This window comes from Prosopis cineraria, unplaced genomic scaffold (assembly GCF_029017545.1).
Source record: "Prosopis cineraria cultivar Desert tree isolate PC_DT_omini unplaced genomic scaffold, ASM2901754v1 PC9, whole genome shotgun sequence".
Taxonomy (NCBI): Eukaryota; Viridiplantae; Streptophyta; class Magnoliopsida; order Fabales; family Fabaceae; genus Prosopis; species Prosopis cineraria.
This window is the reverse complement of record NW_026555340.1, coordinates 11,315,391-11,325,709: the sequence shown is the minus strand read 5'-3', so window position 1 is coordinate 11,325,709 and position 10,319 is coordinate 11,315,391. Positions and strand designations below refer to the sequence as shown.

The 10,319-nt window shown below is 29.2% G+C and overlaps 1 pseudogene; it reads right to left on the bottom strand.

Annotated features, from left to right (window-relative positions):
- Positions 1 to 579: 579 nt before the first annotated feature.
- On the bottom strand, positions 580 to 1,283 carry LOC129319305 (6,7,8-trihydroxycoumarin synthase-like; annotated as a pseudogene).
- Positions 1,284 to 10,319: the final 9,036 nt, after the last annotated feature.

The window sequence follows — 10,319 nt, the reverse complement described above, 5'->3', positions numbered from 1 at the left end:
TCAGAAAAAGATTGAAAATATGGTCAAAGAAATCAAGAAGAAATTCACTTTGTGAAAAGTTTAAAGTTAAAGAATATATCATTACTTTAAAACTTTTTCTCAGAGAATTAAAGACCAAATTTTTATTTGAAAAGTTTGAATGACTTTTACCACCTTTTTATTTGATTCAGAAAATTAATTAATGTAAGAGAAAAATTATAGATATGATAGTTTCCAAAAAAAAAAAAAAATCGACCAGAAGGATAGAGGAATACAAAAGAAAAATTAAGTTGGTGTCAAATGATTTGTTTCCCTTTTTTTTTTTCACAGAGAGAGGAGCTTTATCGGAGTCAAATGAAACTTCTATAGTTATGTTTAGATTAACAAGGATTTATATTTGAATTAGAATTTAAGATTTTGAGCTAAATTTATTATTTGTATACATAAAAATTTGTAGATCCATGTTTTAATTATAATTATTTTATAATTTTAAATTCTCTCTATATTTTTGTTATTTAAAATTTGAGTTCCTCAAAATTTATTTACACTCATTGAATTCAAATTCAAAAGAGACATGTTAGAAAAGTTATCCTTAGTATTTTGTCCTTGGAATTCAAATTTAATATTTGATATTACTAAAGTTGTATTTGAAAACAAGGGAAAAAAAAAGAAAGAAAGAAATTAATAACAAACCTGCTGCTTTCAACTCCTTCTTCCTTGTAGCTTCTCTTAAAAGCAGCCCTGCAAATTATGATACTTGTAAGAAACATCAAAAGCTCATTCAAGTTAGTAACCTAGAAGGAAGTTGCATGTCTTGAGATCTTTTGAATCATCCATCGAACCTCATATTGTCTTATAGATAAAAAAAATAGAGACACGTTTAGCACTAAAAATATGGACCACACAGATTTTTCTCATTTCTCTCCAATAATCTCCGTAAGGAGTGAAAATCAAGTCTATTCCATTGTAAGAGTATTTTTGCAAGCTGAACAAAGAGAGTCTATCAGAGAACTCTACATCATGGTTCTTAAGTGTCTCTTTAACCATTTTGGGGGATGAAACAACAAGGGCAATTCTATGACCTAGTTTAAGAGAAAAGAGTGGTTCATATTTCTTTGAGAGGTTCCATAGGTCAAGATAAAGAGAAGAACCATTGAGTTGATGGAGATTTCCTATGAGGAGAAGGCCTTTAGGACCTGGGGGAGGTTAGGTTTGTGAATAATGGTTTTTCTATGTCTATGAAAGAATACGAATAGCAAGAGCGGAAAACTTAGAAAGAGAAGAAGAGAGAACGATGATACCATTTTGGTATCCTGGTACGTATAACCTTAGGTGTCAAATGATTTGTGAATTGCTCTCTCCACACACACACACATATATATAGTTGTTTACCAAGTTTTAGCTTATTACATTGATGAATTCTTCTTGTTTATTTTTTTTTAATTTTAGGTAATGATTTATGATTTAATAGTATTGCTCATCTAGATGGTTGAACTTGAACCCAAGGGTTGAATGTGCTGAATTAATATTATAATCTAAGATTGATTAATCAACGTTATCACCAATCCTTCTTGCCGCCTCCTCATACGAAATACTGAGATAAACAAAGTTAATTAAGATCATTGCTATTTTATTTACATTTACGAATATCTATTTGATCAAAATGTTTTGTTTACATTTAGGATTAGATAACAATTTGACCCCTAAACTATAGGTTAAGAGCAACTGAGATATTAAACTCTTTTTTGGTGCAATGTTCTCTTTCAACTTTTAAAAAGATATAACATCATCCCTAATGTTAACAAAAGTTAATTTTAACCATTAGTTGGTTAAAAAATTATAGAAAATAACTTTAAAATTACATAAAACTAGATTTATGCCCTATGTGATGCATGATAGTTTTTTAGTTTTTGAGAATAAAAATAAATATAAATATTAAAAAGTTATCTTAATATCCTTAAAGTAAGATATATTATTTTTCCTTTTATTTTATCTTAATTATAAATACTTTTTATTTTAAAAATTTATATAAATCCCTCTTAAAATCAATAGTTAAAAGTTACAAAATATGAATACACTTTTAAGTTTTCATTTTCACATATCTAGTCATTAACTCTCAATTACTATTCTTGATATATTCTTTTAAATTTTTATTTATATTTTAAATATATTAGTCATAAAAACTAATTTATTTAGTATTTTTTAAAAATTCAATACATATTCCATCTTTTAAAAAATATAAGGCATTTTTAATTAAATTTTATCTCAATAAAGTAGTTACTTGTCTTCAAAATAATATCATTTTTTCATATTTACTATTTAATTGAGTGTTTCACTCAACAATAAATATAAAATAATTTATTCATTATCGGCATTTAAAAAAAAATTAATGATTACACTTTCAAATACTAAAAATGTTATATATTTTTTAAAATTCAACTTCTAAGAAATAACCCCTAAAAAATGCCACAAAGGGAGTAAGTTTATTAAAATAATATTTTATGCATGCAACTGCAGAAAAAAAAACTTAATGGAATAAAAAATAAATTAATCAATATAATTTATGTTTATGTTTATTTAAATTTTGTAATTTTGGTTAATGATAAATATTCCTTCCATTCAAAAATGTAAGAAATTTTTAATTGAATCTCACCCCCAATAAAGTTATTACTTGTCTACAAACTAATCCTATTTTTTATTTACCCCTATTTAATAGGATGTTTCATCCTAAAATAAATATAAAGTGATTTATTCAATAGGGACACTTTTGAAAAAAAAAAGAAAATGATTACACTTAAAAGACTAAAAATGATTTACATTTTTTAACATCCAACCCCTCAAAAAATGTCTTACATTTTTTAATAGAGGAAGTATATAAAAAATTCTTTGTATATCTAACACTTATTATTTTACTAAAAATCTTATACTCATTAATTTTTATTATAAAATCCTAGATGATCTCTCAAAATATAAAAATCTTATTATTTTTTACACCTTGTTTTAAATTTTTTAAAATTAATAAATATAGACCCCAATCATATTATTTAATGGTAGGTCCTACACACTACTTTTTTCTAAATCACACTATAATTTTTTAAAAATTAAGTTTAGTAAAATATTACATTCCCTCCATTACCCTTAGAGTCTCAATTCGTGCTGAGTTTAAAATATATGAACATATAAAAAAATTATAGTTGAGGCTAACTTTTAATACATTTAACTTTCGAGTTTATTTAGGTTGATTTAACTATCCTAAATTATTAAAAATTATTTTATTTTTTTCTCTTCATTGAGTCCATACACTGCTTCTTTGAATTTTTTTGGCCAATTTATATATTTAATTTTTAAAAAATTTGCAAAATAAATATACATTTAAATAATAAAAATATTTTTTGGCAATTTGAATGATTTTTGGATAACAATTATATTTAAATAGGGGTATTTTAATCCAATACATGTGACTTAACAATCAAATAATTGTTAGATGGATGAAAAAAAATCTTAAAAATAAAAGGAGGGCTTGTATTTTATAGCCATCCATACAAAAAAATATTCATATAAGTTTAAGACAAAAATAAAAAAAATATTTTTTTCAATTTTTAATTATAACTTTTGTATCAACAATTTATTTCTTGTAGATGCCACATGTGCCTCTTTTACTATGGGGCCCACATTTTTTTCTTTTTTTATTTACTATATTATATTAAAAAATTAATAAATAAAAATTAAAAAGTAGGAGTCAGGTTTGAAAAATAAAAAAAGAAAGAAAGAAAGAAAACGTTGGATGCCCATCCGTAATAAATAAATAAAAATAAAAAAGTTGATGGTACTGTGGATAGATCTACAGTAGCATCCGGTAACAAATTTTTAAATAAATGAAAAATATGGATGGTACTGTTGATATACAGTACCTTCCATTGGTGTTTGCAAGATAAAAGACCGGGGGGAAACTGGGGACATTTTTGGTAAATCACTGTTTGTTTATCGTTTACCCAGGCATCCCAAATTTAAATAGATATAGATGACCAGGAAAAATTTTCTAAGTTATTTTCTGTATTTTTGGGAACTTTTGTATATAATTTTTGATATTTTTTTTTATTATTTTCTGATGAACTAATTAACAAAGTTATTTTTTATTAATAGTAGGGGCGATATTGTGTTATTTTCAAAAGTTAAAAATGAACATTACATCAAAAATAAGTTTATGACCTAAATGCTCTTGCTGGACCTATAGTTTAGGGCCAAATTGTCCTTTTAAGTCTTATATTTAAGTTGAAAATTTAGAAGCTTAGTTAAAATTATGAAACAATTATTGGTCTTCAATTAAGCATTTGCCCCTCATATTCATTCTTCAATTCTAGAAATGTCGGAAACTGTATTGGAAAAACATTGTATGCAAGTTGAAAATGTTGGAATCAGATTGAGTACGCATGGAAAAATTGCATGTTAAATCTTAAAGTATTCGATTACCCTAAAGTACGGATGCCTCAAGCCATTATTTTGTTTTCTAGACGTTGCAACACTTCTTTTTAAAAAAAAAAAAAATTAGCTGCCCTCAATAAAAAGAAGTTTGATCCGCAGAATAAAAATTAAAATTATATTATTACCAATAAGCAATGGTTTTGGCTGACGATGCTCAATTCGTGACAAATTAAAGTTTAAATTTTTAATGGAAAAAATACTGATGTCTGGTGTCCTACCAAACCTACTTGAACAGGACTGCTTCCTAGATACTTGCAATCAATAAAATAAATTAAAATATTATTGAAAATACAGATATATTATTCTTATTATTATCATTATTCAAAATTAAATGGCGGATATTTCAATCATAATTAATTACATTGTTGTGGCGAGGATCTACGTAATTTAATTAATAATATAATATAATAGTAATAATATCAATTTAAATTAACATGAGCAATGGTGAAGACTTTTACTTTTTCTTAAACCGTATATAGAGCCAACTTAATTAAAAAGGTTTTTTTTTTCTTGGCAAATAATACTCTAGTCTAGGACGAAAAAATGATGATATTCACAAAAGATGAAAATTCTTCACTACCCATATGACATCCACATGTGAACCAACGATGTAAAAGGTCCCCAGGACAAAATTAGGTTTGGCCATGGTTTGATTTTTTTTTGTATTTTAAAGACGTAACCCATATGCGTGTAGGGTCCCTCTCCTTTTACTTACTAACTTTTTTATCAAATCAACCAACAAAATGCCAAAACTCCTTTGTCTTCTTTATTTTATGTTCTTGTTCTTTTTTTTTTTTTTGGTTCTTATCTACCAACCGCCAGCTTTCTTATTGTGTGGTCTAAATTAAATTCAATCCATTTCAAGGCATTAATTCCTTGATATTCCTATATGGTACATGCTTTTAGCTAACATTTCAGTTACTTCCTCGAACATGTGCTACACCGAATTTCTAAATCAAACAGTCAAGGTCTTTACAAATAAGGAAAATGAGATGGACTAAAATGCAAGAACTGCACAACGAAAGCAGACATGGTACTATTGCTGTTCTGAACCAAATTACAGAAACTATAATGCAGAAAACATAAGAAAAATGCTGGAGCAACGATGATGTTGTTCTTCTGGGTGTCACTGCTCTATTGGGTGCAAGGGATTTGCTGCTCTTTCGTGAATACATGCTGAAATAGAGAAACCACATTGAAATTTGTAGTGGGAATTGAAGGGTCTGGTTTGGTTAGACAAGTATTGAATGAACTGGAGTGTTTAGGAGGGCCTCTTTTTCATTGTGTCTTGCTTCCTTTTATAGCCAAAAGGGCTAGTATTTTTTCCAGGGCTTCATGTTTCACTTTTCTAGAGCCACTATCTGGCTACAATTTTTTCTAAACTTTCTCCATTTCCTTCTATTTTTGAAGTGGCACGTTGGTTATTTGTAGCTCATATTGACTTCTTTCCTTATAGAAACTTGAGGTGGGCTTGGATCTAAAAGTTTATTTGAACCCAGACATGCAACATCCTAAATTTTAAATTCAAGTTTAAAGGAGTTAATAATGGATAATTAAGGTGTAAAATTAATTAGAGGATGGTTAAAAAGGTTAATGGGCCTATTGAAATTGCTTACAGTATTTGGATTGGGTTCAAAGTTATATTAGGCTAAGTGGGTCTAATTGGAGGATCAAAATCTAGTAAGCCTTCTTTGTACCATTCACCATGACGTGCGATGCGCTACAGTGGATGGCTCAAAAATCAGAATTAAAAGATGTGGTCTGCCTTTGAAAAACAGAAGTAGGCATGAGAGGAGATGGAGTTCATATATTTCTCTTCTGGTATTTAAGCTTCCTAAACTCATTCCTGTTCCATTCCATAAGTAAACGAACAATTACAGTATGGGAATGAATAAATTATTTATGTTATTTATTTAAATAAGGAAAATTTTGTCATTTCCGTCACAAATTTGACATAAATTCCATACGGGTCCTTACATGAAATTTTAAGAATTTTGGGATCCTCTTTTTAATTATCTCTGGTTAAGGGTCCCCACCTGAAATTTTTTCTTTTTTTTCAATCAAATCAACCAACAAAACGCCAAAACTCCTTTCTCTTCTTTGTTTATGTTCTAGTTTTGTTTTTATTTTTATTTTTTTCATCAACTCCAAAGTTCTTGTGCGGCCTACATTAACATTCAATCCATTTCAAGCAGTGACCAAGAAAAATCTTGGACGAAGGGATGCAAAATTTTAAAACTCAAGGATAAGAGTGTAAAATATTATTAAGGGTAAGTAATTCAAAATTTCAATAGCATGAAATATTAAAATCTATGAGTAAATTAAATTTATAATTTTTTTTAAATGAGTGGGGCATTTCCTAGCTACTACCATATGGCACAGCCACTGACTTCAAGGCATTACTTCCTTGATATTTCTATATTTTACATGCCTTCCTATCATTTACTATCATAAGTATGCTTGTTATTGAAAAGGGAAAAAAAATGATATTGGAGGACCCCCACATAATACTAATAATAGTATACTATGTCGTATTTCAACTACTACTTAATTTTTATTTTTTTATATAAATACCTAATTGGGTCAAATTCAAGTATTGTTGAATTTAACTAGAGATAGTTCTTCAAAAAACATTTTTAACATTCATACCGATTCGAACTCAACCTCATGGTTAAGCGGTTCCTTTCATTAGGAGCAATTCCTATTAATAGTACTTATTTTTTCTTTTTTCTTTTTTTTTGAACTATAGAGCTTTACAATAAGTGCTATCTATTCCTTCATGATAGAATTTGAGAAATACTATCTTTCATATCGAGGACTTGACAGTTCTGAAATTGTTTCATATGACCTAGAGATTAAATTAAAGTCAGAATTTGTTTATTAGTGACCAAAATGTCTTTCATTTTTTTTAAGAAAAAAAGTTGTGTCCCCCAAACAAGGTTTACCGGCACCAGCACATTGGCATTATGATTGGAGAACCATCAAATGTTGTCGAAACTTTGGCTCAAGCAACCAAAGAAAACCTCTATGTAGATTGTGTTGAAGTCTGAATTTCTGATTGAGACGGTAGGAACAACAAATCTCATGAGTTGTTTTTAGCTTTGTTTTTCTGTAACCTCTAAGGTTTTGAACTTTCCTTGTTTTATTATAAAAAAACATGGTGAATATTTTAAATAATAAGAAGTTTATATTTATATAATAATATTGATATGATACACTTATATATCAATATTAATATCTATAACATAATATTTACTATATCTGAATAATATATATTAAAATTATACAAAGATATTACAAGCAATCACTACAAAAAAATTACTTTTGGCCAACAAAAAATCACTGTCAAAAGTTCAAAAGTTATCACTAAAGATTTTTAGACTAAAAGTCTCATCGCTAATGGTTTTTTATGGCGACAAACATAGTTGCCGTCAAAAGTATACCCTTAACGACCAGACTTTTGGTAGTGACCCTTATTGTTACTAAAACTCTTTAGTGGTGACTTTTTTAAAAAAAAATAATAAAAGAGTTATCTCATACCATGTCAATGCCTCCTCATGCCACGTCAACTAATACCTTATGCCACAGCATATGCCACGTCACGCCATGTCACATATTCATTGTAAAATATGTCCAAACCAAGATTTGAGCTCATGACCTTTGTCTCCCTAGCCTTAGGTCCTCATTTTTTGCCAGTTGAACTAAAATCTACCTTAGAACAGCTTGAATTTTAATCCTCTAATTACTTAAGCTTAATTATGATAATTAAGTAAATTGATGTGGTGTGTGGTTAGGAGATCTAATGACTAGTTTTGATTTCATTTCAGCCTTAATTGAGGGTCCAGTGGGAAGTTGGGCCAACCTAGCATCGAAAGGAGAAGAAAATAAAGATGAAGTATTGTTGTCCTACACGCCGCGGTGTGAAATACGTCCGTCGTGGCACATGAACATAACTAAAGCAAGAAGGAGACCTGTTTGTGCCATACACCATGGCACGTTCCACATTCTTCATGGTGCATGGCCATTTTCTATAGATTAAGAGTCACAAATTGAAGCAAAAAAATAGAGAATAAGGTAGAGGAAATAAAGAACAATGAGGAGCTCTGCTAGGGTTTCTTCCTTCATGATATTAGGAGTATTTTGGGGCTACTAAACATCAAAGTAAGTGCCTTACACTCATTTCTTCCCATCTCTTCCACATTTATGATGTTTATGGTTAAGGTTTGATAGTATGAGATGATTTTCGATTGATATAAGTTATGGGTCTGAATTCTTTGACTCAAATATTGTTATTGGGAGTAGAAATGAGTATTTAGACCTAGAAATAATGAGTTTTGGGATTTTTGGTTGTTGGACCCCATTAATATGCGAATTTAGCATTTATGAGGGTTGTTGGAAGAGTTATAATGCCATTAATAGGAGTCTTATGGGTTATTAATGTTATTGGAGACTAACGAGAGTTAATAAACCTAATGCACAAGCCCAAAGGTGAAAATTAAAGATATTGGGTATTGTAGAAGTGGAAAATGAGAGTTGAAATTTGTGTGTTTGGTAAAGCTAATGAAGTTTAAATTGGGTAATTGTAGATTGAGCTCTTGAACACTACTGTCTTAGGAAAGTCAAGTTTGGAAGCTTAATATTGAGTGGTGAACCTTTGACCTCTTAAAAGTTTAAGGTAACTGAAGGTACCCTATTTTAGGTAGTTATATATTAATTGTATTGTGATATAAGTGTTTGGAATGATAATTGTATTTTATGGATGTGTATAACATGTTATGAATCCGTATGTTTATGTAATTACTTCAGTTTGAACTACAAATGCAAAGAGATTACGAAATGATTTTTGAGTTCTATAATGATGGTTAATTGGTGTTGATAATGATTGAGAATGATAATGATAAATGTGCTATGATTGAAAATGAGAATATACGTGTTTATGTGAAATGAGACTTGATGCTTACTTAGGTAGTACACAATCATGAGCCTAATATGTTGATTTATAATAATGAAATAATGAGATTGTGAAAATAGTGAGCATCAAACATGGCATGATCAGTAGGCAGAAGTTCGTCTATGGATGAGGAGTAGAGAAAATTCATATGGTATTTAAGCTGCCCTCCAGTGCACGAGAGTATAGCCTTGTCCCACAGTTTGTTGATAGACTAAAACCTAGCTTTCTCTACCAGTTTATTAAGGAGAATAGCTTAAGGTATATGACACCTCAAAGATTCGAGAGTGGAGAAAGTCATGGTCTGAGAGTAAGTTATGTGACCTTTGGCCAAGTCACACCTCACAATTGGTGAGCTTAGATAGTCTAGTCACATTGATAGAGCACTATTCAGTGTTATAGCCCACAATTTCAGTCGAAGGAAAAAAAGGAGGATATAAGGTTAGTTGATCATTTTCTATATGATTGTATGATGTGTCACATGATTGAGATGTGGCAAGTCGAGTTAATATAATGGGTCATGGTCACATGTCTCTGTGTCTTGTGGCTATATACCAAGTGATCAAATGGAAATGAAATTATTGAGAAAGTATGTGTTATGATACATGTGAACTAAGTGTGGTGGCATGTTTTATAAAGTTTATTTCCATACTCTTGTGTTTTATTTCAATTGATATATAACTGCATAGAGTAGGTTTTACCTTAATTACTGAGTGGCTAGACTTACCCTTTCTATTTAAAATTTTTCAAGCTTTAGCTCTAGTGTTGAGAGGAACAAAGCTCTTGAGGCTTAAGAATTTGTGCATTCCTTCTTGTGTACCTCCAATATATGTTTATTCTGTGTAATAGAATATTATTGCCAATTCTAGGTTGTATTTTTGGTTTACAATTGCACTATATAGTTCATTAC